General features: G+C 40.7%; 1 long non-coding RNA gene across 1 annotated transcript; it reads left to right on the top strand.

The window, feature by feature from the left end:
• The first annotated feature begins 4,627 nt into the window (after nucleotides 1–4,627).
• On the top strand, nucleotides 4,628–24,567 carry LOC129549331 (uncharacterized). The gene is made up of 4 exons (XR_008684545.2): nucleotides 4,628–4,962; nucleotides 12,554–12,681; nucleotides 23,671–23,737; nucleotides 24,505–24,567. It is a non-coding gene; the product is annotated as an uncharacterized LOC129549331 (long non-coding RNA).
• The last annotated feature ends 400 nt before the right edge of the window (nucleotides 24,568–24,967 follow it).

Raw genomic sequence — 24,967 nt, 5'->3', positions numbered from 1 at the left:
TACTCGGTGTTCGAATCTACTATTTCCTGATGTTCTATCCTCTTTCTTTTGTAAATTCTACTTAGGCTTTTCAGTATCTTTATGGAAATTAATATCTTACCAAATAGAGTTGAGGGAGTTATTTTTATTTATACAATAAATTTGTACACATACAAAGCTAAAACAAACGTACTCATTTCAGTTAAATTATTTAACAGTCAAAGGGGAGTTAATATGTGAACTTAATATTAAGACTGTGTGGATCACAATAAACTGTGGAACATTCTGAAAGAGATGGAAATACCAGACCACCTGACCTGCCTCTTGAGAAACCTGTATGCAGGTCAGGAAGCAACAGTCAGAACTGTACATGGAACAACAGACTGGTTCCAAATAGGAAAAGGAGTACATCAAGGTTGTGTATTGTCACCTTGCTTATTTAACTTATATACAGAGTCATCATGAGGAACGCTGGGCTGGAAGAAGCACAAGCTGGAATCAAGATTGCCGGGAGAAATGTCAATAACCTCAGATATGCAGATGATACCACCCTTATGGCAGAAAGTGAAGAGGAACTCAAAAGCCTCTTGATGAAAGTGAAAGAGGAGAGTGAAAAGGTTGGCTTGAAGCTCAACATTCAGAAAACAAAGATCATGGCATCTGGTCCCATCATTTCATGGGAAATAGATGGGGAAACAGTGGGAACAGTGTCAGACTTTATTTTTTGGGGCTCCAAAATCACTGTGGATGCTGATTGCAGCCATGAAATTAAAAGACACTTACTCCTTGGAAGGAAAGTTATGACCAACCTTGATAGTATATTAAAAAACAGAGACATTACTTTGCCAACCAAGGTCCGTCTAGTCAAGGCTATGGTTTTTCCCGTGGTCATGTATGGATGTGAGAGTTGGACTGTGAAGAAAGCTGATCGCCGAAGAATTGATGCTTTTGAACTGTGGAGTTGGAGAAGACTCTTTAGAGTCCCTTGGACTGCAAGGAGATCCAGCCAGTCCATTCTAAAGGAGATCAGTCCTGGGTCTTCATTAGAAGGACTGATGCTGAAGCTGGAACTGCAATACTTTGGCCACCTCATGCGATGAGTTGACTCACTGGAAAAAACTCTGATGCTGGGAAAGGTTGGGGGCGGGAGGAGAAGGGGACGACAGAGAATGAGAGGCTGGATGGCATCACCGACTCTATGGACATGAGTTTGATTGAACTCTGGGAGTTGGTGATGGACAGGGAGGCCTGGTGTGCTGTGATTCATGGGGTTGCGGAGAGTCGGACACGACTGAGGGAACCGAACCGAACCGAATATTAAGAAGGAAACTATTTCTAGCGAGAGAAACTTGAATTTCAATCCTGCTCCATTCCTATGTAGTCTTGTGGTCTAAGACAAGTTACTTATTGTATTTGAACCTCAGGGTTTTTGTTGCTGTTGTTAAAAAAATTAAAATCTTCCCCTACCTTGTTGTATTAAATATGTTCATCTAAATTAGGTACACTATATTGCCTATCTAAACTGTCCTACCTCTGACCTGCTTCTTTCCCACCGGAACCCTGATTTGGTTCAGGTACTTTGATCTTTGGGTACAGAGGTATGTTCAAGAAGTAGGCATAACCTCCACTGGACAATGAGATAAAACAGGAAGACTTCTAGGGCCTCCCTGCAAAGATAGCAGGGGGCGAGGAGACTCTTTCTTCCATGCTGTCACCTGCTTTGGACCTTTGCGCACTATTTCATGGAAATAGGGTACTTAAGGTTACTCCCCCATCTAGTGATGCACAAGGCAATGTCCTCATGGCTGCTGGACTGGTGGGACAGTCCAGAGCACCCCAGTGCCAGGATGAGCCCATACCATCTCACAGGCTAGCCTCACACTGACTAAGGCGCATCTCATTTCTCTTAGAAATGAGAGACACACCAAGCACCTTCAGGCCAAGCAACAGAGCTAGGGTATGTAAGATCTCGTGAGCTGTCGATTCCCTCCTGTCCCCCAGCTGGCTCTGAACAAAACCAGAAATAGAAAAGACAGGACTTACTGTCACATAGTATCTCATCATCATGTCATCTATTTTGGAACATTTCAACTCTTTGTCAAATTTTCCAAATGTTTATCTTTTTTGGGTTTTTCCCATCCACATTTTTAGAATTTTTCTATTTTTTGGTGGAAGTCTGTTTTTGAAAAAAGCATATCTTTGATTTCCTTGGATAATTAGAAATAAAAATAACATTGAAAAGAAATTACAGTGTACCTAAGAATAGGCAAGGACTGTGGCAGTTGTTAAATATGACAATGATAGGTAGTAGTATGATTTTGTTAGGTGATGTTATGAGGGAACAATATTAGATCCTATTATTTTGCAAATGGGAAATTTGCTCAGAGTTACAGATTAGTAAGGAGTGAAGTTAGGATATACCTTCGTTCTGCCCTTTTTTCTGTATTGTGCAACTCTGTATAGGTCAGTGCTTACCACATTGGGTGGAAGATAGAAAAAGTAAAAACAGAGAAAGGGGGAAAAAACCCTACAGTTTAAATCCAATCAAATATTTTAATCCAAGAGATTCAAAAGAGGTCAAGAACAGAGGTATCACTGGATTGCTGCCAAAGTAACTGATCCTATTTTTTTATTCTTAAGCCTCTGCATTTTAAATACCCAGTGAAAGAGACGTTTAGTTATATACTGGCATGAAAATAGAAAATATTCCAGATCTAATATATTTACCTTTAGACAGAAAATATGGGCCACAATTATTGGCTTCATGTCTACCATGAACCAGGTATATTGTTAGACAAGAGGATAAAGATATGGTGCTTGCCTTTACTTGAGTATATCATGTCCCTACATTGTGAAGTATAATTTTTCACAGTATTTTGAAACAGGTGAAATAGATATTAACATCAGAAAATATATATTTGGGATCAATTCTCACTTGGTAACACTGACAATTAAGGCATGAGATAATTAATGATTTTAGAAGAATAATCAATGTTTAGTTTTAAAGGATTTTCAAATAAAGACTATTTTAGGCTTTAAAAATTATTGTTTAAATTTTTAAAATTAAATGTGAACAGTGTGCCTATGCTTGTAGTTTTAGGATTATATGATTTTTTGAATAGCCCCAGTAACCAAAAGTCAGTCTCAGTTGATTTTAAATATTTGTCAGAGTTTTTAGAGCAGTCAGTCATTTCATGACTTCATAAAATGAAAGTCATCAGTTTTCAGTAGCATGGTTTCTGGGATGCAGTGTACATCTAAATTACTTTCACCCATGATTTACTATGTAAGTTTGATTGACTTAAGTGTGTGGTACATTCTTTTTGTTAAAGTAAATGCAACAAATTAGTGTTCTAAATAGAAGGGGAAATAGAATTAGAGGAAGCAACCCAAATATCCGAGCTTATCTGAGCTGTTTTTAAATGCTTTTTTCCTTCTGTTTAAGTGAAATCTTGTTTCTATAATTGAATTTAAAAGGTTGTACCTAAATAATTAAATTTCCCCCAGTTTGTATGTTCCTTTAGTAACATCTAAATGTTATAGTTTTATATATATATATATATATAGTCAATGGGTGGTGTGAAAGTCTTTTAGAGCAAGTAAGATTTATGCTTTTAATCCCTCCCTCATCCCATCAGATTTTGTTGCCATAATATGAAAGCAGAATTTCAGATTGCTCGAATTTTTTTATACTGTGCTATTTCTACTTCTGGAGGATGAACTTGCATCATTTTTGTTTGTATTTTATGAACTCTCTGAACATTTTATATGTCAAACAGATCCTTTATAATCAGAAAAAAAACTTCAGTTTTGAAAACAATCATTTTATTATTAAGACTTATCAGAGTGATGTAAAACACTTATCATTTTAATGTGGAGATACATTATTCATTGAGGATGACTTGTTAGGGAAAATTAAGTCCATTATCCTCTAGGGTTAACCACAGTGTTGTACTGGGTAGATAAGTGGATAAACACACACCCTGGCATGGAAACTCTCAAGCTCTGCCACCTGTTATCTGTTTTACCTGGGGCAAAACAGATACTCAGTGCTTTTCCTCCTTAGCTTCCTCTTCTGTAAATGGTTATAAAAATAGTAGCTACTTGGTAGAGTCGGTGTGAGGATTCAGTGCATTAATCTATGCAAAGCCCTTAGAACAAAACCTGACATTGTATCATGCTATATTCAGTGTCATTAAGACCCTGATGCTGGGAAAGATTGGGGGCATTAGGAGAAGGGGACAACAGAGCATGAGATGGCTGGATGGCATCACCGACTCGATGGACATGAGTTTGGGTGAACTCCAGGAGTTGGTGATGGACAGGGAGGCCTGGCGTGCTGTGATTCATGGGGTCGCAGAGAGTCGGACACGACTGAGCGACTGAACTGAACCTGTGAATTAACAGTGCTCTCTTTGGGGACTTATGCTAAGGAAATAAGAAAGACATTCACACCAGCAATACTTACAACACTAAAAACTTGAAATAACCTAAATTTCTAACAAGATGTGATTAGTTTAATAAATTGGAGTACAACCACATGATGAATATGGTACAGTGATTATGATGATTTTCATAAGTAGTTTGTAAAGGCTAAAATTAGACCAGGAGTGCAACTTAATCAATAGTACCCTCCCGGTGCAGGGGACTCCATGGTTGTTGCCTCCTGGGTTTGCTTGCCCTGTTCATTATCCATGCTGCCTTAGTTAACTAGTAACTTTGAGTCATAAAACTGAGCATGATCTACTCAATCCTTTCTCCCTTTGGGTATCTGGCTGCTGGAAGACTTCTGTTTTCTTGTTTCTCCCCAGTAACAGAGTCTTTCTCCGGAGTCCTGTTCTTTCCAGCCACGTGAAAAAGCCTGTTTTATCCAGTACTGACCAAGACAGTGTTCTCAGTCTGCCTACCTCTGTGATTTAGTTGAAAGATTATGCAGCTATCATACCAAGCCACATACCAAAGCTCAGGTTTATTAATAAAAAGGTATGTTGATTTCCCATCTCCCAGTCCTGTTTGCTATCTTTTTCAAAAACTTCTTGGGAAAGAAAAATGTTATCTTGCAGGGGACTCTCTGCACTCTCCTATATTGAAATTACATAACGACTTCCTTCAAATGTATAAATTATTTTAAATCAACAAACACTTTTTAATGTCGTGGTTTCTGTGGGTGAAGAAAGTTAAAGTGAAAGTGAAGTTGCTCAGTCGTGTCCAGCTCTGTGACTGTAGCCCACCAGGCTCCTCTGGCCATGGGATTTTCCAGGCAAGAATACTGGAGTGGGTTGCCATTTCCTTCTCCAGGGGATCTTCCTGATTCAGGGATCGAACTCAGACCTCCTGCATTGCAGGCAAACTCTACCGTCTGAGCTACCAGAGAATCCCTGTGGATGAGGAATCCAGGTACAATTAATCTGAATGCCAATGCGACAAGATCTCTCAAAAGGTTGCAGTCCACTTGGACTGCATCTGTGGTCTTCTGTGATGGTTCAACAGGGGAGAATTTATTTTCAAGTTCATTCATGTTGTCATTAGAATTCAGTGTCTTGCTGGCTGTTTTCAAGAGGTCTCCCTCTGCTCCTTGCCACAAGGAACCTCACCTAGAACAGCTCACATGTGGCAGGCAGCTGGCTTCGCTCAGAGTTTAAGGAGAGAGCAAGAGAGTGGTCCCAGACAGAAGCCACAGTCTCTTTGTAACAAGTTCTCAGAAGCAGCATTCCTATTACTTTTTGCTATGTTCTTTTCTCTGGCAGTGAGTCACTAGACACTTCTCTAGCATCGAGTCACGGTCCACACTCAAAGGTAGGAGATTACACAGTATGCAAATACCCGCAGGCTAGGATCACTGCAGACCACTTTAGAGGCTGTCCACGCCCCAAACTAACATTCACATACCACCAGCCAAGCACATAGATTATCTTGCTTAATCTTTGTAACAGCCCAACGAGGCAGTTATGTGATTAGCCTATTTTTAAAATCGGAAGCTGAGGCTCAAAGATGTTAAGTATGTGACTTAAGAGCTCACATTTCAGTAAGTGGCAGATCAGGGATTGAAACTGTGACTGTCTACTTTCGGATTGTATTCATTTAACTACTTAGAAACTATTAAGGAAAAACAAACTGCAGGCATAGGAGTACATCTCATGCTGTTATTTATGTTTAAAAATACACAGAAAAAGGTGGAAGAAAACATTTAAGATGTTTTTAAAAAGCCATTTAAATTTTGGGTGAAGGGATTATGAGTGGCTATTTCTTAATATCAATATTTCTTTTCCAATGCTTATCAGTTCAGTTCAGTCGCTCAGTTGTGACTGACTCTTTGCGACCCCATGAATCACAGCATGCCAGGCCTCCCTGTCCATCACCAACTCCCGGAGTTTACTCAAACTCATGTCCAAGAGTCAGTGATGCCATCCAGCCATCTCATTCTCTGTCGTCCCCTTCTCCTCCCGCCCCAAACCTTCCCAGCATCAGAGTCTTTTCCAGTGAGTCAACTCTTCGCATGAGGTGGCCAAAGTACTGGAGTTTCAGCTTTAGCATCAGTCCTTCCAATGAACACCCAGGATTGATTTCCTTCAGAATGGACTGGTTAGATCTCCTTGTAGTCCAAGGGACTCTCAAGAGTCTTCTCCAGCACCACAGTTCAAAAGCATCAATTCTTCGGCGATCAGCTTTCTTCACAGTCCAACTTTCACGTCCATACATGACCACGGGAAAAACCATAGCCTTGACTAGACGGACCTTGGTTGGCAAAGTGATGTCTCTGCTTTTTAATATGCTATCTAGGCTGGTCATAACTTTCTTCCAAGGAGTAAGTGTCTTTTAATTTCATGGCTGCAATCAGCATCCGCAGTGATTTTGGAGCCCAAAAAAATAAAGCCTGACACTGTTTCCAGTGTTTCCCCATCTATTTCCCATGAAGTGATGGGACCAGATGTCATGATCTTTTGTTTTCTGAATGTTGAGCTTCAAGCTAACCTTTTCACTCTCCTCTTTCACTTTCATCAAGAGGCTCTTTAGTTCCTCTTCACTTTCTGCCATAAGGGTGGTGTCATCTGCATATCTGAGGTTATTGATATTTCTCCCAGCAATCTTGATTCCAGCTTGTGCTTCTTCCAGCCCAGCGTTCCTCATGATGTACTCTGCATATAAGTTAAATAAGCAGGGTGACAATATACAACCTTGATGTACTCCTTTTCCAATGCTTATACTACCCTTTTATTTATCTAATGTTGGGGAAAAGCCATGAAAAAAACCAAAAGCTATCTCTGTTATAGTGGGGTTTGCATTGGTGCACTAAGGGTGAAGCAGAGGAATCGTCCATCCTGAATGCAGGTAATAAAGGGTGCACTGTCTGTAGAGAATTGAAAAAAAAAACACCAAAAGTCAATCAGTTTTAATATCATTCAATTCTGAACAATTTCAGCGATACTCTTTCTTCCTGAAGCATACTGCTGCCACCATCACTTCCCTCTTACCCATTTTATTAGTCTGGGGATAAAGAAAAGAAACACAATTAAGTTACACACAATTAAGTCAGATAGAGTTTTACAAAAAATAAAGCAGGGCCTAAGGGGAGAGCTGATGATGGGAAAAGGTACATTTTAGCAAAGGCAATCAATGAAGACCTTCTCCAAAGGTAATATATAGAGACCTGAATAAGTTGAGGCATTATGCATTGTTTTTATAATCAGAGAAATAGAGAAAACACTGGCTGCTGCTGCTGTTGTTCTGTTACTAGGTCGTGTCCGACTCTTTGTGACTGCACCACGTCAGACTTCCCCGTCCTTCACTATCTCCTGGACTTGGCTCAGATTCACGTCCATTGAGTAGGTGATGCCATCCAAACATCTTATTATCTGTCACTTTCTTCTCTTCCTTCCCTCAGTCTTTCCCAGCATTGGGGTCTTTTCCAATGAGTTGGCTCTTTGCATAAGGTGATCAAAGCATTGGAGCTTTAGTATCAGTCCTTCCAATGAATATCAGGGTTGATTTCCTTTAGGATTGACTTTGCTGTGTTTTACCATCCATCCATTTCTACACTCAGTTCCTTGATCATTTCAGTTAATCCATTTTTATTGAGTGCCTACTATGTGGCAAGAACTCTGCTAGACAAGGGGAATTTAAGAGTGAGTAGAACAAATATGGTTTCTTCACCCACTAGTTTCGGAATAGAGTGGGGAGCACAGTTCATCAGTGGGTGACTGAGTGATATACACTGATGAATGAACACCAAAAAAAAAAAAAAGATGTCCTCTCCATCACAGGGACTGGAATGCAAAACTAGGAAGTCAGGAGACACCTGGAGTAACAGGCAAATTTGACCTTGGAGCACGGAATGAAGCAGGGCAAAGGCTAAAAGAGTTTTACCAAGAAAACACACCAGTAATAGCAAACACCCTCTTCCAACAACACAAGAGAAGACTCTACACATGGACATCACCAGATGGTCAACACCAAAATCAGATTGATTATATTCTTTGCAGTCAAAGATGGAGAAGCTCAATACAGTCATCAAAAACAAGACTGGGAGCCGACTGTGGCTCAGATCATGAACTCCTTATTGCGAAATTCAGACTTAAATTGAAGAAAGTAGGGAAAATCACTGGACCTTTCAGGTATGACCTAAATCAAATTCCTTATAATTATACAGTGGAAGTGACAAATAGATTCAAGGGATTAGATCTTATAGACGGAGTGCCTGAAGAACTGTGGACAGAGGTTTGTGACATTGTACAGGAGGCAGTGATCAAGACCATCCCCAAGAAAAAGAAATGCAAAAAGGCAAAATGGTTGTCTGAGGAGGCATTACAAATAGCTGAGAAAAGAGAAGCAAAAGGCAATGGAGTAAAGGAAAGATATACCCATCTGAATGCAGAGATCCAAAGAATAGCAAGGAGAGATAAGAAAGCCTTCCTCAGTGATCAGTGCAAAGAAATAGAGGGAAATGAGAGAATAGGAAAGACTAGAGATCTCTTCAAGAAAATTAGAGATACCAAGGGATTAGAGATTTCATGCAAAGATGGGCTCGATAAAGGACAGAAATGGTTTGGACACAGAAGCAGAAGATATTAAGAAGAGGTGGCAAGAATATACAGAACTATACAAAAAAGCATGACCCAGATAATCACAGTGGTACAATCATTCCCCTAGAGCCAGAGGTCCTGGAATGTGATGTAAAGTGGGTCTTAGCAAGCATCATTATAAACAAAGCTAGTGGAGGTGATGGAATTCCAGTTGACCTATTTCAAATGCTAAAAGATGATGCTGTGAAAGTGCTACACTCAATATGCCAGTAAATTTGGAAAACTTAGCAGTGGCCACAGGACTAGAAAAGAGAAGTTTTCGTTCCAATCTCAAAGAAAGGCAATGCCAAAGAGTGCTCAAACTGCTGCACAATTGCACTCATCTCACACACTGGTAAAGTAATGCTCGAAATTCTCCAAGCTAGACTTCAATAGCACATGAACTGAGAAATTCTGGATGCTTGAGCTGCATTTAGAAAAGACAGAGGAACCAGAGATCAAATTGCCAACATCTGTTGGATCATAGAGAAAGCAAGAGAGTTCTAGAAAAACATCTACTTCTGTTTTATTGACTATGCCAAAGGTTTTGACTGTGTGGATCACAACAGACTGTGGAAAATTCTTAAAGAGATGGGAATACTAGACCACCTGACCTGCCTCCTGAGAAATCTGTATGAAAGTTAAAAAGTAACAGTTAGAACCTGACATGGAGCAATGGACTGGTTCCATATTGGGTAAGGAGCATGTCAAGGCTGTATATTGTCTCCCTGCTTATTTAACTTATATGAAGAGTACATAATGCAAAATGCTGGGCTGGATGAAGCACAAGCTGGAATCAAGACTTCCGGGAGAAATATAAAAGACCTCCTATATGCAAATGACATCACCCTTATGGCAGAAGCGAAGAGGAACTAAAGAACCTCTTGCTGAAGGTGAAAGAGGAGAGTGAAAAATCTGGCTTAAAACCTCAACATTTAAAAAATGAAGATCATGGTATCTGGTCCCATCATTTCATGGCAAATAGATGGGAAAAAATGGAAACAGAGACTTTACTTTGGGGGGCTCCAAAATCACTGCAGATGGTGACTGCAGCCATGAAATTAAAAGACGCTTCTCCTTGGAAGAAAAGCTATGACCAACCTAGACAGCATATTAAAAAGCAGAGACTTTACCTTGCTAACAAAGGTCTGCCTAGTCAAAGCTATGGTTTTTCCAGTAGTCATGTATGGATGTGAGAGATGGACCATAAAAAATTGAGTGTTGAAGAATTGATGCTTTTGAATTGTGGTGTTAGAGAAGACTCTTGAGAGTCCCTTGAACTGCAAGGATATCAAACCAGTCAATCCTAAAGGAAATAAGTCCTGAATATTCATTGGAAGGACTGATGCTGAAGCTGAAACTCCAGTACTTTGGCAACTTGATGCGAAGAGCTGACTCATTGGAAAAGACCCTGGTGCTGGGAAAGATTGGGGACAGGAGGAGAAGGGGACAACAGAGGATGAGATGGTTGGATGACATCACCGACTCAATGGACATGAGTTTGAGTAGGCTCTGGGAGTTGGTAATGGACAGGGAGGCCTGGTGTGCTGAAGTACATGGGATCACAAAGATTCGGACATGACTGAGCTACTGAACTGAATTGAACTGAACCAGGTATTTCTTGACTTCCTACTTTTGCATTCTAGTCTCCTATAATTAAAAGGACATCTTTTTCAAGTGTTAGTTTTAGAAGGTCTTGAAGTTCTAGATCTCACTTTTTAAAGCACTTTTATGTGGTTTCATTATTTTTATCCCCACGACAAACTGGTGAGGTTGTCAGGACATAGGTTGATCAATTCCTGTGATTTATCTATGGAAACGCAGTGTCAGTCATGCTAATTCAGTTCAGTTTAGTTGCTCAGTTGTGTCTGAATCTTTGTGACCCCATGGACTGCAGCATGCTAGGCCTCCCTGTCCATCACCAACTCCCAGAGTCCACCCAAACCCATGTCCATTGAGTCGGTGATGCCATCCAACCATCTCATCCTCTGCATCAGGTGGCCAAAGTATTGGAGTTTCAGCTTCAGCATCAGTCCTTCCAATGGATATTCAAGACTGATTTCCTCTAGGATGCACTGGTTGGATCTCCTTGCAGCCCAAGGGACTCTCAAAAGTCTTTTCCAACACCACAGTTCAAAAGCATCAATTCTTCGGTGCTTGGCTTTCTTTATAGTCCAACTCTAACATCCATACATGACTATTGGAAAAACCATAGCTTTGACTAGATGGACCTTTGTTGGCAAAGTAATGTCTCTTCTTTTTAATATGCTGTCTAGGGCGGTCATAGCTTTTCTTCCAAGGAGCAAGTGTCTTTTAATTTCATGGCTGCAGTCACCATTTGCAGTGATTTTGGAGTCCCCCCAAAATAAAGTCTGCCACTGTTTCCATTGTTTCCCCATCTATTTGCCATGAAGTGGTGGGACTGGATGCCATGATATTAGTTCTCTAAATATTGAGTTTTAAACCAACTTTTTCACTCTCCTCTTTTACTTTCATCAAGAGGGTCTTTAGCTCTTCTTTGATTTCTGCCATCATGCTATTTAGAAAATATCAAGAGACCCAGATCTCTTGACTATGGTGCCAGTGCATTTTTAATATCACACTACATCTCCCTAGTCTCATAAATCCACTAGGTGTAATGATGGAGTTCATAGCTTTAAAAAAGTGTTGAAGACAGTGAAAATACACCAAAGGCAAAGTTTGGCTTTCTTACATCTTGAGACCTGGTCAGATGTTTTCTTTACAGTCATGGAAAGGAAATTTAATATACAAAGTGTGCTTATAAAGTATATTTGCAATGTCTTTTACATGAATTGAAGCACACTGTAAATACCTGTCTGCTTTTGAACTTTTTTCACTGGTCTGCCTTCTCAGTACAGTTCCCCTGAACCAGCTCTGCTCACGGAGTTCCCTAGACAGCAAGGAGATGAGACCAGTCAACCTAAAGGAAATCAACACTGAACATTCATTGGAAGGACTGATACTGAAGCTGAAAGTCCAGTACTTTGGCCACCTATGTGAAGAGTCAACTCACTGAAAAAACTCTGATGCTGGGAAAGATTGAAGGCAGGAGGAAAGGGGGATGACGGAGGATGAGATGGTTGGATGGTGTCACCAACTTGATGGACATGAGTTTGAGCAAACTCCTGGAAATGGTGAAGGACAGGGAAGCCTGGCATGCTGCAGTCCATGGGGTTGCAAAGAGTCAGACACAACTGAGTTACTGAACAACAACAAATCAGCTCTGGATGTCAGAGCTTCTGGAATTCTGAAATCTTCTGGCTCTGAATAGACCTCTGTGCCCCACCATGCATCTTGCTCAGTAATATGAGCAGCACAGTTTAGACAGCATCTGCAGTTTGATGAAATTATGTATATTTTTACTAGATGAGTGTGTAAGAATATTCTGGAGTAAAAAGTGCCAAGCTATGTGGAGGTAAGAACACAAATGAAATTGAATAAATAATATTAATGCCTACTGAGTTCCTACTGTTTCTGTTTTCTGTTTTTAACAGGTTGATATGGTCTCATCCCAGTGCTCATATTTTTTAATGCTTAGTCAAGAACACAGCACTAATTCTATTATCAAATAAACACTGTGGCTGATCCATATGTGTAGACCTGGATTTCCTTGGAAGAACAGGTAAGCTTTTTCCAACAGATAACGAGGGTCCTAGAAGATAACTGCTCTTGTTTCCAGCTCATCACTTTGCTCAAAGACACATTGAGAAGCCAATCAGTTCTTCACCATCTTCTTCTCCAGTCCTGCTGATCTGTGCCACGTTCTCTTTTCATTCTTGGTATTTGTAAATCCTTTTTGCTCTTCTTGGAGATCACTTCCTCTCTGCTCTGGCCTCCAAAACCTGTCTTGCCCTCCATTAATCTGCTTAACTCCAGTTTACCCCTCAGGTCTTTCTCCAGGAAGGTTCCTCTGACCACATCTCCTCCCAACTCCAAGGCAGCATGCAGAGTCTCCCGTGCCTTTCCATAGGTCTCTCTGTCTTCCCTCCACACCCTTAGCTGGGAGTCAAAGTACTAGGAAGTTCTTGAGGACAAAATTATTATCTCAGTCCATGTTCAATGTCCAGGGCCTAAACAGTACCATTTAGCCTTTGAATCCAGGACTGTTGTTGAGCCTTAGACTGTTGTTTGTTCCATCTCACACTAATTGCATTTCCCTTTAAGATGAACTAATAGTATCTACTTTTGAAGGCCCTGTAAGACTTAGATAGTTCTCATAAAACACCAACTTGTCATCATTTCATTTGGAAATTATTTTACTTAAACCAGTGGTTCTCAACCAGGACAGGGGCCTTCTGGCTGTGCCTGGAGATATTTTTGATGGTCATAACTGAAGGGTATTGGTATCAAGTGAGTGAAAGCCAGGATGCTATTAAATATCCCACAATGCATAGGACACTGGCTCACAACAAAAGATGTTAATTATGACCCAAAGTGTTAATAGTGTAGAGTTTGAGGAACTCTGCTTTAAGACAGAGAAGGCAATGGCACCCCACTCTAGTACTCTTGCCTGGAAAATCCCATGGACGGAGGAGCCTGGTAGGCTGCCATCCATGAAGTCGCAAAGAGTTGGACACGATTCAGCGACTTCACTTTCACTTTTCACTTTCTTGCATTGGAGAAAGAAATGGAAACCCACTCTAGTGTTCTTGCCTGGAGAATCCCAGGGATGGGGGAGCCTGGTGGGCTGCCATCTATGGGGTCACACAGAGTCGGACACGACTGAAGCGACTTAGCAGCAGCAGCTTTAAGACTATTGTCAGTCTTCCTTTTTAATGTGAGCCCATCATTTTTTCTTTGACACAACTCACCAGCTCTTTATGGAATGCGCTGGCATTATTTCACATTGCACCTACAAGGCTTGCTAGGGTAACAGGCCAGGTGTGGTTGGCAATGAGATTTAGTGCATAAGACTAATGCACTTGGAACTGAGGCTGTAGATTCAGGCATTTTTTAAATGGATGGAGTAATTGTTAAACACGAATATTCTAAAATAATCACATACAAAATGTGTCTGAAATTGATTGAAGTAAACAGATGTTCTATAAGAGTTAAATTAATTCTTTTCAGTTACCTTGGATTGGGTAGGAAACAGAAGCAGCAGAAATAAGATTCAGTTTATACCTTCTTTCTATGCAGGCTGTAGGGTGGGGATTTACTTCTGAATGCTGTTGCTGTGCTAAATTTTCCAAACAAGCATGAGGAGAGCTTCTCAAAGCACTTGAAAAATATATTTTATTTGACTTCCAGTCATATAAGGAATGTTGCTAACCTTTGTGCGCTGGTGGATAGGTCACTCTGTAGTAGATATGTTTGAATCCTGCCTTAAAAAGGTTTGGCTCCTAATCATCTTGCAGTGATTTTATAGTTATTTTGATTTTTTTTTTCTGTTCTACTCTATGAATTGTACAGAACCTCGTTTTTTACAGAAGGCAGCATTCTGCCTTTGAGGGTTGGTTATTCCATTTGCTACCATTTTTCTCTCCTCACCCTGATTCTTTTTTCTTCTATTAATACAACTAATTATCTTACAAGCAAATGCCTGGCAGTTCAAAGCAGGTTGAGTGTTTACCTGATGCCAAAACTAGTGGTGGTTTGGCTAATTCCACCAGACTATTCTAGTATCTGAGTGTTCTTACTATAATTAATTTCAATGACTAGCCATATCGGAGAAGGCAATGGCACCCACTCCAGTACTCTTGCCTGGACAATCCCATGGACGGAGGAGCCTGGTAGGCTGCAGTCCATGGGGTCACTGAGTCGGACACGACTGAGCGACTTCACTTTCACTTTTCACTTTCATGCATTGGAGAAGGAAATGGCAGCCCACTCCAGTGTTCTTGCCTGGAGAATCCCAGGGACGGGGGAGCCTGGTGGGCTGCCCTCTATGGGGTCGCACAGAGTCGGACACGATTGAAGTGACTTAGCAGCAGCAGCAGCCATATCGGTCAAAACAGCAGCTTTATTAGCCAGTGCATACCGAGGAATATAGGAGATATAAATCTTGGAATCTGGATTATGTGCCCTATTTTCACATTTGTAATTAATGGTTTTCAAATAGAAATAATGAAAAGTAGGGAGAAAACTGGAATAAGGGAAAATTCATTTATAATAGAAAGCCTATATGAGACACAGCTATTGATTCAGCAGTACATCGCTGTGTGTGAAGAAACTGGTCCCTTCTACCTCTCCTCTTTGCCTTCTATTATGTTAGACTTGCATAAGACTGGCTGCCTCCATGACAGCAAAATGCTGAAGTCCCAAGCTTTTTTTGTACATCACACAGACAGACTAGAAGAGGAAATATTTCTCTTGAAAGCTCTAAAAGAGTAAGATGTCTGTCTCAGAAATCCCAGCCAAACTCCCCATCTGTCTCGTCGGCCCTGTGCCCTTTTCTAAAGCAAAGTCTGATCAGGGTAATGTCAGAACTTTTTGACTTAAACCTGGATAACAGAATCAGTTTTAAGAACAAGATGATGGTATTACCCTGATTGACTCATCAGTCAGTCCCCCTGGAAGTAGGAATGTATATCTTGATCTGTGTTCTATGACCATTGCCTATTTAGGGTGTCTATCTAACTAACCAGAGTGTGAATTCATTAGATCAGGGCTCCTGACTTATTCCTCTTTATATTTCCAGATCGTAGTTCACATCCTTTTGCATCATAGACATTCCAAAGGTTTGATCGTTGTGAACAAAATAGCAGTTTCCAATGTAAACGGCTATTAGGTGTCTTTCCTTTCGTTGATTCCAAGATCACTCACTTGGCACCTCCATGATAACAGGTGTATGGAGGTCCCCTGGGAGTAAATGTATGATCAATGACCCAGCCTCTAATCTTAAGGAACATACAGTCTTAAACAGAAAAAAAAGATAAGTATATAAACAATTTCAATTAAAGGCAACTGTGCTACTGCAGATCACAGTCCAGGCTCCCTGGAGTTTACTAGGCTTCCCTGGAGCTGAGGAGGCAGCCCAGAGGAAGCCACATCTGAATCTTGATCTGCGATATTTGTGGAATTTCTCCAGGAGCAGAGGGGCTGGAGGAGGTGCAGGAAGAAGGATGGTTCACTTTGAGAAAGGATATGACAAGACCTGTTATGATGCTTATGAACTTTACAAAACCTCCCTGGAGCTGGTGAAGTATTACCCATGTTAGATGGGAATGGCCAGTTGCTTTAATGAGGAGCTCACACCTCAGGGTGTATCCAGTTGATGGGGAAGATCATTCTTCAGAAGCAGCTCCTACAAGTGTTTCAGCTTGGTTATTTCCCATCAACAGCTGAGGGGCTTGTTGTTGCTTTTCAGTCGCTAAGTCGTGTCTGACTTGTTGCCACCTCATGAACTTCAGCATGCCAGGCTCCTCTGTTCTCCCCTATCTTCTGAGTTCAGTTCAGTTCAGTCCCTCAGTCACATCTAACTCTTTGCAACCCCATGGACCGCGGCACGCCAGGCTTTCCTGTCCATCACCAACTCCCAGAGTTTACTCAAACTCATGTCCATTGAGTCGGTAATGCACTGTCTCTTGAAGTTTGCTCAAATTGATGTCCATTGAATGATGGTAATGCCATCCAACCACCTCACTCTCTACCGCCCCCTTCTCCTTCTGCCCTCCATCTTTGCAAGCATCAGGGTCTTTTCCAATGAGTCAGCTCTTTGCATCAAGTGGCCAAAGTATTGGAACTTCAGCATCCATCCTTCCAGTGAATATTCAGGGCTGATCTCCTTGCAGTCCATGGATGGGACTCTCAAGAGTCTTCTCCAGCACCACAATTTAAAAGCATCAGTTCTTCAGCACTCAGCCTTCTTTATAGTTCAACTCTAACATCTGTACATGATTACTGGAGAAACCACAGCTTAGACTCTATGGACATTTGTGGGCAAAGTGATGTCTCTGCTTTTCAATACACTGTCTAGGTTGGTCATAGCTTTTCTTCCAAGGAGCAAGCATCTTTTCATTTCATGGTGACAGTCACTATTATTTAGAATAATTAACCTTAGAAATGAGTTTTCATTGGCAAAATTTGAGATGTGCAGGATAACATAGTGGGTGGTATAAACTTGCATGGGTGACATTAGTGGTATTCAGGGAGTGAATGGGCAGAAGTGTGCTGGAAACATTCCCATCCATGTAAGGACACAGTGTAGGGTGATTCAGTCCTGTTTACCTGTTCCTTTAGGGATGATGCTCGTGGCCTCACTCACTGATGGTTCTTTGTTGGACTATTATTTAATAGGATATGAACTTTGATATGAACTGGCTCTTACCTCCAACAAGTAGTCACTTTCCTGACAGTGAATGTTTCATGAATAGCATAGTGACACCAAGCAGGACAGGAAGCTGGGAATTAGCTTACACAACACATCGCAAGGATAGTTTTGAACCTGTTATCTGTCACTCACCTAACTCTATTACTGACAATAATTGTTATTAGTAATAAGAGCCCCAAAATATTTTTTGAGAGCCAAGTGACTTAGAACATTTTCAAGGAGCCTGTAGTCAAGGAAGAACATGACATTATCATTATCATAATGTCATGATAATGACATTTGTTTATTTTGGTTTTTTACTGGAATTTAATTGCTCTACAATGTTACGTTAGTTTCTGCTGTAGGACAGCAGCCATCAGCTATCTGTGTACGGATATCCCCGCTCTCTTGGACCTTGCTCCCTGCACTCTCCATCTCAGCTCTCTAGTCATCACAGAATACAGCCTGTGTCATACAGAAGCTTCCCACTAGCTGTCTATTTTACACATGGTAGTGTATATAGTATGGATGTAGTATGGTATGTATTATGTATGTATACACACACACTACACTGGCTTTTTAGAATAGGAAGACCAGTATGTGAGGTTACAAGGAAATGAGGGTGGTGTGGCAGAGAACTCAAGCAGAGGGGGAATTACCAGGATGCAGGGTCACATGCTGCAGAGAAGTTTGAAAATGTCCAGACTGGAATATGCACATTAGATTTAGCAACTTGAGGACTGCTGGTGACCAGGGCAGTGGAGGGCAGTGAAGTGAATAGTAACAATAGTTCATAGTGCAAAACTGATAATTGCTGTTTGCTATGTCTGGCGCTTATCTAAGTGCTTTAGCTGCATCAACCCCTTTATTAAGATAAGTAGGACTGTATTCCCCAGCTTTCAGATGAGGAAGCAGAGACACAGAGAGGTTGAGTCACTTGTCTAAGGTAGCAGACATAGTAAGAGACAGACCCCGAACCTCAACCACAGCTCTCTGGCTCCAGAGCTACTACTGCAGACACTGCTATTATTACGACTACTATTGCAGCTACTATTGGGTGGGAGGTTCCCTTCAGAAAGCCTGGCATGGTCCTAAGCTCCAGAAAGACTATCATAATAGGAGGGATGTAGGGGGCTAAGACTAAGACACACTTTTTTCTATTTGGAGAAATTTGAGAATATTTACAAACTAATGAGAAGCTAGCATTGATAGAGGAAAAAAGAGATAATTTAACAGAAGTTTTTCAGGAGGGAGAAGAAGGTGAGATCCAGGTGAAAGGGGAAAACTTTGTACCAGGAAGGAAGAAGGAAAAGATTAGAATGGAAGGATGTGGGGAAATTACAGAGTCATATGACAGGATGGTGAGAGAATTGGGAGATGATGTAATTATTCTCTTTATGAAATGTGACCAGAGTGAAGGAGGGACTAGTGTAAGAAGTTCGAGGAGAGTGGATATTTTGGAAAATAATTCATGGAGTAGAAGGTTGATGATGAAACTAAAAAGGATTATCTAGTAGAGAAGAGAGTATAGAGAGCAAAAAAGTGGCAGTGGTATGCTGGTACATTGGCTCTTTGGGGAAAAATGAATGTCTTGATTTGTGGTATTTGTCAGTTTCCCAACATGAGTGATGTCAGTGGTTTAACAGTTCACTTGCAAAATTTCTGAATATTTAATTGCTTCAGTTCAGTTCAGTTACTCAGTCGTGTCTGACTCTTTGTGACCCCATGGATTGCAGCACACCAGGCCTCCCTGTCCATCACGAACTCCTGGAGCCTACCCAAACTCGTGTCCATTGAGTCAGTGATGCTGTCCAACCATCTCATCCTCTGTCGTTCCCTTCTCCTGCCCTCAACCTTTCCCAGCATCAGGGTCTTTTCAAATGAATCAGTTCTTTGCATCAGGTGGCCAAAGTATTGGGGTTTCAGCTTCAGCATCAGTCCTTCCAATCAACACTCAGGACTGATCTCCTCTAGGATGGACTGGTTGGATCTCCTTGCAGTCCAAGGGACTCTCAAGAGTCTTCTTCAGCACCACAGTTCAAAACCATCAGTTCTTCAGTGCTCAGCTTTCTTTATAGTCCAACTCTCACATTCATACATGACTACTGGAAAAACCATAGCCTTGACTAGACAGGCCTTTGTTGGCAAAGTAATGTCAGTGTTTTTTAATATGCTGTCTAGGTTGGTCACAGCTTTTCTTCCAAGGAGCAAGCGTCTTTTAATTTCATGGCTGCAGTCTCCAAATGCAGTGATTTTGGAGCCAAAAAAATAAAGTTAGCCACTGTTTCCCCTGTTTCCCCATCTATTTTCCATGAAGTGATGGGACCGGTTGCCATGATCTTAGTTTTCTGAATGTTGATCTTTAAGCCAACTTTTTCACTCTCCTCTTTCACTTTCATCAAGAGCCTTTTTAGCTCTTCTTCACTTTCTGCCATAAGGGTGGTGTCATCTGCATATCTGAGGTTATTGTTATTTCTCCCAGCAATCTTGATTCCAGCTTGTGCTTCCTCCAGCTCAGGGTTTTTTACGATGTACTCTGCATATAAGTTAAATAAGCAAGGTGACAATATACGACCTTGACGTACTCCATTTCCTATTTGGAACCAGTCTGTTGTTCCATGTCCAGTTCTGACTGTTGCTTCCTGACCTGCATACAGGTTTCTCAAGAGGCAGGTCAGGTGATCTGGTATTCCCATCTCTTTCAGAATGTTCCACAGTTTGTTGTGATCTGCACAGTCAAAGGCTTTGGCATAGTCAGTAAAGCAGAAATAAATGTTTTTCTGGAACTCTCTTGCTTTTTTGATGATCCAGTGGATGTTGGCAATTTGATCTCTTGTTCCTCTGTCATTTCTAAATCCAGCTTATACATCTGGAAGTTCACGGTTCATGTATTGCTGAAACCTGGCTTGGAGAATTTTGAGCATTGCTTTACTAGTGTGTGAGATGAGTGCAATTGTGCAGTAGTTTGAACATTCTTTGGCATTGCCTTTCTTTGTGAATTTAATCGCTAGCTTTCAGGAGAAGAATGAACTGCCTCATGCTATTACTACACTGCATCTGTTTGCGTGGCTTCCTCCCCAGCCTGATGTGGGAACAGAAGGAAGGTTTTTGGGTTGGTCTGAGATTGTGGTTTGGTCCCAGTGAATGGTACAAAAGGAAAAAGGAACAAGAAAGGTAAAAATATTACTAAAAAGCAAATGTTTACTGTCATTTGATTATAGGAAATTTAGACTGTATAAAAGGGTCTAAATAGCACACATCAGAGGTGCTGAGAGACTAAATTTTTAATGAAATTGAAAAACAAATGTACTAGGAATAGTGAAAGTGTTAGTCACCCAGTTGTATCCAACTCTTTGCGACCCCATGGACTATAGCCCACCAGTCTCCTCTGTCCATGGGGTTTTCTAGGCAAGAATAGTGAAATGGGTAGCAATTCCTTTCTCCAAGGTCTCTTCCCAACCCAGGGACAGAACCCGGGTCTCCTGCATGGCTGGCAGTCTTTACTGTCTGAGCCGCCACTGGGTGTTGACAATGGGGGAAGGAGATTACTTGTTTAAGGGATAAAAATAACCTTTAGGTGATCAAGATCCAGCATAAAAAAAAAAAACAAACCCACCAACCCGCCCCCCCCCCACCCCGCCGCAAATCTCCTAGTGTACTTCTTTGGATTTTGGACTTTTCTTTTTATCATTTCCTTTATAAATTCACTGCTTTAATTTTTTCCTGTTTTCTTTGTATCCCTGAATCTTGCTGACTTTAAGCTTTTTAGTTTAGATTTCTTTACATTTGTTTTTTAAAATCCTGTTGAGTCCTCTTCAGTTATTATATTCAAACATCTCTTATTCTCTATTTTTATCGTATCTTGTTTCAAGGATGTATTATATTTTAAAATTTGTCTAAGAATAGGAATCCAACTTTTTTAGTTATTTTTTTGGTGTCATCTTGTCTAAAGTAGGTCTCTTTACTCCAATGTGAGCTATTCTTTCATGTTTTTTTTTACCTTTATGTAAAGTAATCTACATAAAGTAAGAGTAATCTACGAGTCTCTTCATATATTTCTGTGAATGGGACAAATTTCATTCAGAAAAGTGAGACGGGAGGTAAGTGAACAGAGGAAGTTAGAAGTTTACAAAACCATAGGAAGCATGGAGGTGTGTTTTAGGTCCAGAAGTTGGTCCTGGTCTTTAGAAAATCAGCAAGTTCAGGGACCAGAGCACTGAGTGACTCACAAGAGGACCCGTGAGCCACGTTGGCAGACGCTCCCTTCCGTTGTCTGCGGATGCTGTGCCTTATCTTCTTCTCCTCTGCCTTCCAGAGCTTGTGCAGGTGCCACCTCTGAGTCAGTCTAGGAAATGTACTTTCCAGGCTTCCTGCCTGTGCATCAAGGGAAGCAGACACGTTTCTGAGATGCTCACAAGCAACTCACACAGCTGCTGTTGAATTCGCATTCTAATCGGCAGGTGGGGATCTGGTGGGAACTTCACTTGCTGCTCTCTTGCCTGGTCTCCTACCCGACTGAAAAACATGACCGGGGACCTATGAACAGAGGTGATGTCATGCTGATTAGTAAACCCTCTTTGCAGTGAATAGATAAGGAGCTAGCTGTCAAACTCCAAATCCCCCAGGAATAGTACAAAGAAAGATTTGTTCTGGAATGTCAGCATCCATGCTGGGAGCAGTAGCTTTCCCCAGACACTTTGTATTTGTCCAGAGAAGAACTAGGGTTTGACACTGGGGTAATACTGGCTCTTAGCTGCTTCCCATATTGGATAAAGATGGAGGGAGGTAAGTGCTGACTCGATTCATCTCTTTCTCTCTCTTTGGCTGCACCCCACGACCTAAGCCCTCAGCAGTCCCTGCAGACCCGAGCCTGGAACCTTTCAGAGCCTCCTGGGTGGACAACCCGTCCCCTGTTCTCAGCTGCTCAACACATAGCAGTAGAGTAGGCTGTGCACACCTGCCCCTCAACAATTTTCACAAGTCTGTTGCGATCACTTGTTATGGTTGATGCCCAATTGCATTGTTGTTTTTCATAGTTTAGGTTTATTCCTTATTGTACTTCTGGACTTTTATATCATTGAGGCCCTAGTGCAACAGAGGGCAAATGCAAATACCTAATCTGCAATTTATATTATTAAGTTTTTCTCGCTTTGGAAGGCGTATTGGCTCCTTGATATGGACCGCTGTTTCATATTTGTAACCTGGTTTCCATAGCCATACAGCGCATGTGTGAAGTCCCATGTCTCCAGTAGAAACCGAATTGTCTTCTGAGAGGAGATGCTGTTTTGACTCTGTTTCTTTGTAGACCTCAAAGACCCTCCTCCCCACTCTCTCCTTCTGTGTATGTGAACAGTCCATCAAGGCCAATGAAATCTAGTTTCCTTTGTCAAGGTGAATCCAGCTAATTGCAACTTTCTCCCTTTTTTGAATTTTAATTGAAGTATTATTACGTGATAAAGATGTGTGTCTATACAGGACACATGTGTCTATATTACATTTAGTGCCACATCTATACAAGATGAAAAGTGAAAGTGAAAGACGTTCAGTGCTGTCCGACTCTGCAACACCATGGACTATACAGGAATTCTTCAGGCCAGACTTCTCCAGGGGATCTTCCCAATTCAGGGTTCGAACCCAGGTCTCCCACATTGCAGGCGGATTCTTTACCAGCTGAGCCACCTGGGAAATCCAAGAATATTGCAGTAGGTAGCCTATGCCTTCTTCAGCGGATCTTCCTGACCCAGGGATCAAACCGAGGTCATCTTCTTTGCATGCGGATTCTTTACCAACTGAGCTATGAGGAAAGCTCAGTGCAAGATGATGTGGCACTAAATGTAATATACTTTTGATGATATAATTATTCACAGAGTCTGATTAATAAAGTATTGCCCTAGTTGATTCCAGAAGTTATTTAGGGTAAACCATATAAAACTGCACTATAATTGGATTTAATATGCTGAAATCAGTGCCTTTTTTTAGGGCATAGCATGGTGCTGGAGATAGAATAAAATATCAATACACATATGGTGTATGTGTGTGTTCATTCACTCAGTCGTGTCTGACTCTTTGCGACCCCATGGACTGTAACCTACCAGGCTCCTCTGTCCATGGGATTCTCCAGACAAGAATACTGGAGTGTGTAGCCATTTCCTTCTCCAGGAGACCTTCCTGACCCAGGGATCAAACCCATGTCTCCTGAATTGTAGGCGAATTCTTTTTCTTTACCACCGACCCACCAGGGAAGCCCACACATATGGTCAATTTAAATTTACCCTGTAACCAGCTTATATCTCCCCTAAACATACTTTATTTTTAATTATCTTGCTCATCTTTTTTTTTTTTCTCTCCTGAATCTCCCAGGGAATATAGCTGAAGATGTCAAAGAAATCAGAAGACAGTGAAAAGAAAGTGGAAACAATTTTAAAAGGTATTAATAATTGATACCCAGTTAGTCCCTCTCCTCTTCCTTATTACTTTCATAAATTCCATTTATTTTTCTTTGTATAACAATGAGCATTAGCCTTTTCCTATGGTAGTTTGGTGCAAGGTAGTTGAATGAGCATTCTTATAACGCTGAGGCAATTTCATAGCCTATCCTGTTAAATTCACATAACTTTAGTGAGCTTTCCAACTTGAACATGTTGTGTGTCCTGTTTTTAATTTTTATAACAAAGAATTGTCCACTGAGAAACAGTGAAGTGAAACTTTTTGTTTCAATGACTGGGGAAAGAGATGGGAGTAGCATTGCCAGTGTTAGAGTATGACATTGCTGTGGGGGTTTTGACAGACTCATTACATTATTAAAGTCCATCTCTTTCCCAGGAGCACACACCATTACAACAATAGTCTCTGTAGGAAAACCTTCTTCCTGGTTTTGGCTGGAGGCACCCCTGCATCTTTGAAACGATTCTTTTGGTTGTTACTCAGAAGTTCCCTGAAGAGCCAGCAGCTTTCCCTATGAGCTTTGACCTTGAGCAATTTTTATGACATATTATTTAATGATCTTTAAAGGTGTGCTTTGTTCTTTTTTCTTATCTAATATTCACATTGAAACTAAAACTTTGAAATGAATGACAAGAAGGGAAAATTTAAATGAGGGCCCAAATTTAGCTTTTTCACTCTGTTTAAATATTTTTCATTAGCAGAGGTATTATTTTGCATGAATTTTCTTAAGTTTTTCCTTACTCTTTCCAGGTGTGGATTAAAACTTTATATAAAAATTAAAGTACAATGTGAATTAACAGATAATAATGGTAAGTCATTATTTAAAAAATAATACATAGAATTTTAAGCCATCAATGCTACCATATAAATTAAGTATATTGTATCCTTATATCCCTCTAACATTCATCTATAATATGAATGATGTGACTGTATATAATGTTCACATATTATATATCTCATGTACCAGGAGATTTAGAATTAGATCTGGATATTGTCAGAAAGCCAGCTAAATCCCTAATTGAAATGAACACTCTAAACAACTAAAGATTATCACTCCTTGTGATAGGAAGCATGCAAATTATTGAAATAAGTGGAAAAAGTAGATCCTTTATTTTCCCTTTTCTTTTTTTTTTTTCCTGAGATTTCTGTTTTTTCTTTTTCTTTTTTTTTACTTTACAATATTGTATTGGTTTTGCCATTCATTGACATGAAT

The sequence above is a fragment of the Moschus berezovskii genome, chromosome 26, assembly GCF_049115385.1.
Source record: "Moschus berezovskii isolate FMDL1 chromosome 26, NW_MosBer_1.0, whole genome shotgun sequence".
Lineage (NCBI taxonomy): Eukaryota > Metazoa > Chordata > Mammalia > Artiodactyla > Moschidae > Moschus > Moschus berezovskii.
Note: the sequence above shows the minus strand (reverse complement) of the source record. Positions and strands in the feature narration are given on the sequence as shown.